Source organism: Leptonotus elevatus, chromosome 10 (genome assembly GCF_054856555.1).
Source record: "Leptonotus elevatus isolate MCC_2025b chromosome 10, RoL_Lele_1.0, whole genome shotgun sequence".
In the NCBI taxonomy this organism is placed as follows: domain Eukaryota; kingdom Metazoa; phylum Chordata; class Actinopteri; order Syngnathiformes; family Syngnathidae; genus Leptonotus; species Leptonotus elevatus.
The window spans coordinates 20,757,893-20,764,959 of record NC_141248.1 but is presented as its reverse complement, the minus strand read 5'-3'; the positions used below and the strand labels follow the sequence as shown (position 1 = coordinate 20,764,959).

General features: G+C 41.2%; 1 protein-coding gene across 9 annotated transcripts in view; it reads left to right on the top strand.

Annotated features, from left to right (window-relative positions):
- The window catches only part of rap1gapb (RAP1 GTPase activating protein b), an 85,854-nt gene that overhangs the window by 30,382 nt on the left and 48,405 nt on the right, over positions 1-7,067 (top strand). For 2 of the 9 annotated variants that reach the window (XM_086086165.1, XM_086086160.1), the window contains exon 1: positions 4,672-4,837. The exons of the other annotated variants lie outside the window; for them this stretch is intronic. The gene's annotated coding sequence lies outside the window, so the exon portion shown is untranslated. Of the gene's footprint in view, positions 1-4,671; positions 4,838-7,067 lie in introns of those variants that run through there. 9 annotated transcript variants of the gene reach the window in all.

Sequence of the window (7,067 nt, the reverse complement as noted above, 5' to 3'; positions counted from 1 at the left end):
AAAAAAAAGGCGAAAACCACTGGTGACCAAAAAAGGACATAAAGGCTGATTTCCAGACTTTTGGGATATTCTATGAACTAACAGATAGAAATGGAACAAATGGAAGCGGAACTAAATTTAACACTGTTTTCAGATAAAGAACATCATAATAGTAGTGATGGTCCGTAGCTGTAATCCTCATTCAGGACTGGATGACTTGCTGGGATTGATGGAACCATGAATTAAGCTCCTTACCAGAAAATCCGGAGGAAGAATGTATGTGGCCTCAAGCTTTTGCTCTACAACACGACAACGATCGAGAACACGTCAGCAATTCAATTTACGAATGACTTCAAAAAAACAAAATGGAGATTTTGGAGTGGCCTTGTTGAATGAAGTCCAGCGTTGAATCTGATTGAAATGCTGTGCCATAACCTTTAAAAGGCTGTTCATGCTCAAAAACCACTTTTTCCCACCACTATAGCGCCTCCTTTCATACGGTACTTAAAAGCAACATAAAATCCTTCACATAGAACAAATGTTAAGACGCAAATACAAAAAAAGATTCTGGAGATTGGCTTGGCACAATTTCCCTTAAAAAAATAATCCAGGAATGATTCCATCTTGTCATCCCTCAAAGCCTATTGATTTTGAACGGTATCTATAACGTAGCAGGCTGCTACGTTATAGATACCGTTTGATCAGATAAAATAAATGTCCGCTCCTTGGTGAAGCAGTATGTGGTCGATTGCCCAAGGTTATTCTTGTATACTGCTTTCCCAGCAACTGTGAATAATTGTATGTTTGTCCACCATGAGGTGGTCAGTGTTTTAGTATTCGTGTGAGTCAGAAGACCTTGCATTCCTATGCCAGCGAGGTTTCTTGTGGGTTGTGGACTACTCACAGATGATTGTGTTCAACATGTTCTTCCCGTGAAAGTGAGGGCGAGACGCGCCCGCGCCATTTGCTCGCTCGTCACAGCGCGGCGCTCCTGATTATTATCACTGTCATTACGTCTCGTCGCTGTCGGCGCTCATTTAAAAAGCCTTAATATATAATCCCTTCTTTTTATATTTTTATCATTTCATTCAGGCAAATTGGAGATTAGCACAGCAGTTCATTGCTCTGCTAATCTGCTAGTTTCCGCTGTCTTCTGTGCCTTGATACCCTTTAGAAAAGGTGTGCGAAGTAGCTCATAAATGCAAATAGGGGGCAGGTGTGTATTGGGTGGGAGGCCTTCGTTTCTACAGATTCGATTATTAGAAGATGTCTCATTTAAACATAACCCCTTGGATCAATTCTGTTGTACTACTTTCCTATTTAGACAGGCATTTGCTTCCATTTTATGGATTACTTGGGATTACTGTAATTTTGGAGGGACACATTTGAAATGCCAATATTTTGGGATTATAGTTTGGGGGTATATTTAGGGTTTCAACAGCCATCTCTATTCACATTAGGGCTTGGCTCCTGCAAATATTGAGCATTCGCCATTTTTTAAAAGAAGCCGTATCTTTACATGTTGCATTACTCGGCCTGTTGGGACTCTTCATCACACTTGTGCTTGCATGCTGAGCGTCTGGCCAATTAAGACGCTCATTAGAGTGATTGCCATCGATGTTGCGCCGCCAGCGCTGGCTATTGTCGCATCCAACCAGCAGGAGGAAGAGGAGGAGGCCGCCGTCGTAAAATGCCGTGACATTTCTTTCGCTATTGTCATTCCGGTTGCGGAATGACGCTCTCCGGCAACTGTTTTGCTCTTTATGAGCTTGATGCGAGACAATTACAATGGCTGTGTTGTCGCGAGCAAATTAAAGCAACAATCATGGTTGACGATAATCTTACGATTGGAGAGAATTAGTCCTAAATTAGTTTCTTTTAGCTCATTATAATAAAGAACATTGGTGAATGTTGTATTTAAACTGTATTTTTTTTTTTATGAAAACATCTTGAGTTTTTACATATCAATGCAACAGGTTGAACAAAAATCCTGGGCCAAATGACCTTTCAGTTAATCGGGAGCAAGAAGAAAGCAATTTTGGGGGAAAGGCCCAATTAGCAACTATTTTAATTTAAGACTAACCCTAACCAAAAGTTTAAAAAATATTATTATTTTTCCTAAAAAGCAGAGTTTGAGTGCTCGCCATTGTGAAACGACAAGGAAGAACGACTCTGGAAAGAACTGACTAATTGTGCACGTCTGCCCTAATGGCTCCTCTCCATCTTAATATTGACGCCATTGTCCCGAGGAGAAAACAAACACAAGAGCAGGACTTGACTGCGGACACTCCGGACGTTGAGGACATGCATCACATTGGTTATAATCTATATTATGTCAGTTTTGAATTTAATTTTTTAATTTAAAGAGCTCATATGAGCGCCATTTTGAAAACCTGACACTCTTAGTCCAGTGTTTCTCCAACTTTTTACATCAAGTACCACTGTACAGTTTGAATATTTACACATCGCTAAAATATTGTGGCAAAATAAAAACTGTGTAGTTAAATAATGTTATATTTAATATGTAGTCCTTTGGGGTCGAATACAGATCTTCGTAGAGGATGACAGAACCACAAAGGATCTGGATTTGAATGAACGAAATAAAAGCAGGGCATGTTAGGTTCACTGAATGCTGTAAATTGCACATTGGTCCAGATGTGAGTGAAGGAGACATTTTTCAGTGGCATGGCTAGGGTGAATGGTGGCACAGGGTGGTCATAAGCATGCAACCCTAATAAGTCCCATAAAAAAACTGGATGGAAATGAGAGGCTTGAAATGGACAAAAATATTGTGTTGACTCTTACCCTGCAGGCCTGGACGTGAGTTGTTAAACCACAATGTTAGTGTTGTGCATTCATTCCGACTGGGCTGCTGTAACGTTATACCCACTCGAGGGTGAGGGAGCACCATCAGGCCGCCACCGCGAAGCTTAGCTCGCATCCCCTCGTGAGTTACTTTCTACTTAGGCCTGCAGCCCAGCTTATCGATTGAGCTTGGCTGTCTATTCTATTTATTTCCAGTAGCTCAGCACTTGGAAGAGCCCCGGTGCAAGGAAAATAGTTTTTTGATAGGCTTATTTGAAAATGTGTATCCTCTCTGAAGCATGGCGCATGATTTGGTGTAGCCAATATTGTAACAAACTGATTAAGTTCACCCAGTTTAAATAATTCAAATTGCATCCGTTTCCACTGGTGTCCCTCAGGGCTCTTTCCTGAGGCCTTTTCTCTTCATTTCCACTATGTCCCCCTAGGCAATTCAGTATGTTCGGGAAATTCAAGATCAATTTTAATTATTTATGCGGCTAAGACCTTATGATTTTACTAATTTGAATTGGCATGCTATGTTTCATATTGACTGGTCAAATTGTTCTTGTTTTTTTTTTTTATGCTATGCACTGGAGACAATGTGCGTCTTGTTTTGTTGGACCTGACTGCAGGAGTGGTTTAGATCCTATTTGGCAGACAGAACTTTCTGTGTTAGCCATGGTTGCTTTCAGTCCCGCTCTGTCCCTCTGTTATATGGTGTTCAACAGGGTTCCATTTTGGGGCCCCAACTGTTTTCATTGTATTTGCTGCCACCAGGTTCCATCTTAAAAAACAAACAAACAAAAAACATGGTATTTTCTATCACTGCTATGTAGATGACAGTTAGAACTATGTCCTGCCGAGCAAAAAGGTCACTCTCATTGAGGCCACTTCTGTTTTGTCTTGCATGGCCTGGATGGCACTGAATTTCTTTAAATTCAATGAAAAGAAAATTAAATTACGGTGTTTGATCCCAGTAGCCGTTTTTCATCCCACCCTGCTGACTTGGGCCCTCTAGCGCCTTATCTAAAGCAGTCTCAAACTTCTGTTTTAAATTGGACAATGATTTGAAATTGGGCCGACCAATTGGGGCTGTTGTCAAATCCAGCTTTTTTCATCTTAGGTTAAGGTTAAACGCTTCTCATTTCTCAACAGCATTTAGAAACGGTAATCCATGCCTTTGTTACATCTCAGCTGGATTATTGTAAAGCACTTTATTTTGGAGTCAGCCAGTCTCTCAAGTAAATCCAGTTGGTCCAAAATGCTGCTTCTTGCCTAAATAGGTGGTGCTCGTATATAGGGAGCCATAACTCCAGTTCTTGTCTTCCTTCACTGGCTCACTGTACCTTTTTTACTTTTCATTTTAAGATTATTGTATTTGTTTCCAAATCTTTATATGGTCTTCGGTGCTTATTTCCATGTTATAGCATCAACCTAGCACCTTTACCGCAGCGGTTTATGGTGAACTGGTTATCCGTTATTGTGCTTTAAAGTCTGTGTTGGGTCATTTCTATTTGCAGAATTCTGGCTAACAGGGCAAAGTGATGAAGCATGTGTGGGTGAAGAGAGGCAGGCGAGTAGCATATTGAGCTGCGGTGAATAAGCACAAAGACCTTGTGTTGCCTCCCACCCAAAATAACGGAGCTCTGTCCTCTATTCATGTGTGAACCTGCTGTCATATTGGCATCACTGGACCGCTCCCTGCCACTCATGCCAGTCTAATGTAGGTTAACCACTTGCTTTTTATCTGGAGACTCTCAGTGAGGAAAGGGGAGAATTTGTGCTCTTTCTAAATATCAATTCATGAGGACGCATGCATGTCGAGGATGAAGAGAAATCACAGAACAGCGGGAGTCTCTGGAAGGCGGGCCGGGAGGGAGGGAGAGAGAAAGGGCTGAGGGAGAGCGAGGGAAAAGGCAGAGCGGGCGATGCTCTCAGTATCATGTGAGACAGCAAGAGTGGCTCATCTCGCAGAAGCAGGTGTTGCATGACCGAGAACTCGGACAAGGAAACAAACCAAGCGACTAGTTGGCGGAGGCTTGAAATGATGCAGGTGAGCGAGGCTTCAAACGTATAAAGGATACGAGTTGAGGATGAGGTGTGTTGCATTGATGGGAACTGAACTTTCTTGTCATGTCGACTCGGGTTCGGAAGTGTCTTGACTGGCATGAATGATGACTTCACTTTCATTGGCTATTAGGCCACCAAGCGTGATTACATTGTTCACTCACCACAAAGCTTTTGGGTTAATTGAAGTGTGTGTTTGTGTGTTTGTGTTTGTGCATCATCCTACTTTAAGCAAAAACCTGTGACACAGCATCCCTCTTTTTAAGAGAGACATATAATAATATTGCATTGGATTTATCTAGCACCTTTCTATCGATGGGATATTAACTTTTTAGTGTACTATACAAATATTGGGTCTGTGGAGTGTAGTGTGATTAAGTGTGAATTAAATCTTTTGCTATCTGCATATTTCTGAAAACGTATGAGGGAGCATGGCTGACATACTGTGATAACCATGGGGATAATTTGCATGCTAAAATGATGTGGCGGACCAGATGTGGAGGTCGGGGTTATGTTCAGGATCAGGGTTGTGGGGTTGTGGAGGTTTGGGTTTATGAGGTAGGGTAGAGGGTTTGGGGTTAAGGGGTTCATTTGTGTTTTTGAGATCAGGCGTTCTGAGGGTAGGGTTATGACTCGAGTTTTCATTATGAAAGGCAAAAACTTGCAGTAACTGTTTGATACTTATGTTCCACTGAGTATGTGACCTTTAAAGTGTGTATGGTTTAAAAAGGCGGGGAGCCGTGTCTGGTGAGTGATCTGGGCGTCAATGAATGAGTGTGGATTAGCTGGCCGCGTGCTGAATGAATCGGCTACCAAAAGCTCATGTTTAAATGTAATTATGTTTTCTAACCAATCAAGCAATTGAAAGTGCACCGGCAGCTGTTTCTATCCTTGACCACTTGCAGTGCATTACAATACATTGTAACTAGCGACTGTATGGTATGTTGGATTCAATTATTTCAGTGTTGGCGATCATCTTTGGACGTTCTACCGGTACGTTCTCGCCTCCTAGCTCGCCGCTATTACAACTTATTTCCACAGAGTGGTGCATGCGACTGCAGTACTATTATTTTTTTTTGTTTATCTAACTATTCCAAGTTACTTGATTAATCATTGTAGCCCTAATTGTTTACCTTCAATGTGTTTGTTAGGTCAGCACTTCTATTACCGGGGCTTGTCTCCATGGCAATGATACACAGATGGCCTGTTGCTGGGTCAGAGAGTTCACTGCTGCGAGTGCAATTTTTAACTTTCACACTTTGCCAGCTGCAGGAGACAAACTGATACAAAAACATGTTCCAAGCTTGCCTCTAAAAGAAAACCGGACAGTGAAAATTTGCAATTCAAAAACGAACAGACTGACAACCAGTACAAGACCAACATGCTTCTGAAAGATTTCCAATTTGAGATACATTTCCTCAAAATTCAGAGGCAAGAACATGAAAAATAAATGCACCGAAATTGTCCTAGCAAGCTGCAAGCAGGATGCTTGTCACAACCATAACAAAAGGCAACCGAGTGCTCAGTGAGATTGGTGAAGCAATTCGAATTAAAAGAATGTACTTGGAGTAATGGACACAATGCTAAAGCAAAAGGTAAAACAAAAAGAGGAAATGATCAAATGCCTCTCAGATTCCTCAGCAACCAAAGTACTTTCTGGTAATAGGCTATATTTTAGCAGCTGTGAGATGTAATATAAAAAAAAAAATGAATTTTTCTAGATATGGATGACTTCAACAGGACACCACTGATCATGCTGATCTGATGGCGTTTATGTTGAGTCAAAAGGGAATTTTAGTTCCTATTTTACTCATTCTTATGAGTAAAAATGCCATTTTATTTTGACTATTAAGTCTGACCACTATAAATTGATCTTTGAACTCATTAACAAAAAACTTACTCTTTTCAAACTGCTACATTGTTTTGAGAGTTGGCATGGTAACATCAGAAGGTGCCTCCATAAGAGACGGGCGAGTGAATGGAGTGATTTCATAGTGCTAGTGCTAACAGTAGACAAGCAGAAAAAGCCTCCAACTTCCTCACAGGTTGCTATGGAAGCACTTCAAAAATAATTGGCAAGCTTTCTCCGGAACACTGTCATCTTTGTGCACTATTAAAAAAAAAAGGAAGAAAAAGTGCAGTGTGAAAAGGGATTCGCGGTGTTGGGGCTTTGGTGTATTTGAACAAAAGCCTGTCAGACATTATTCAGACATCCA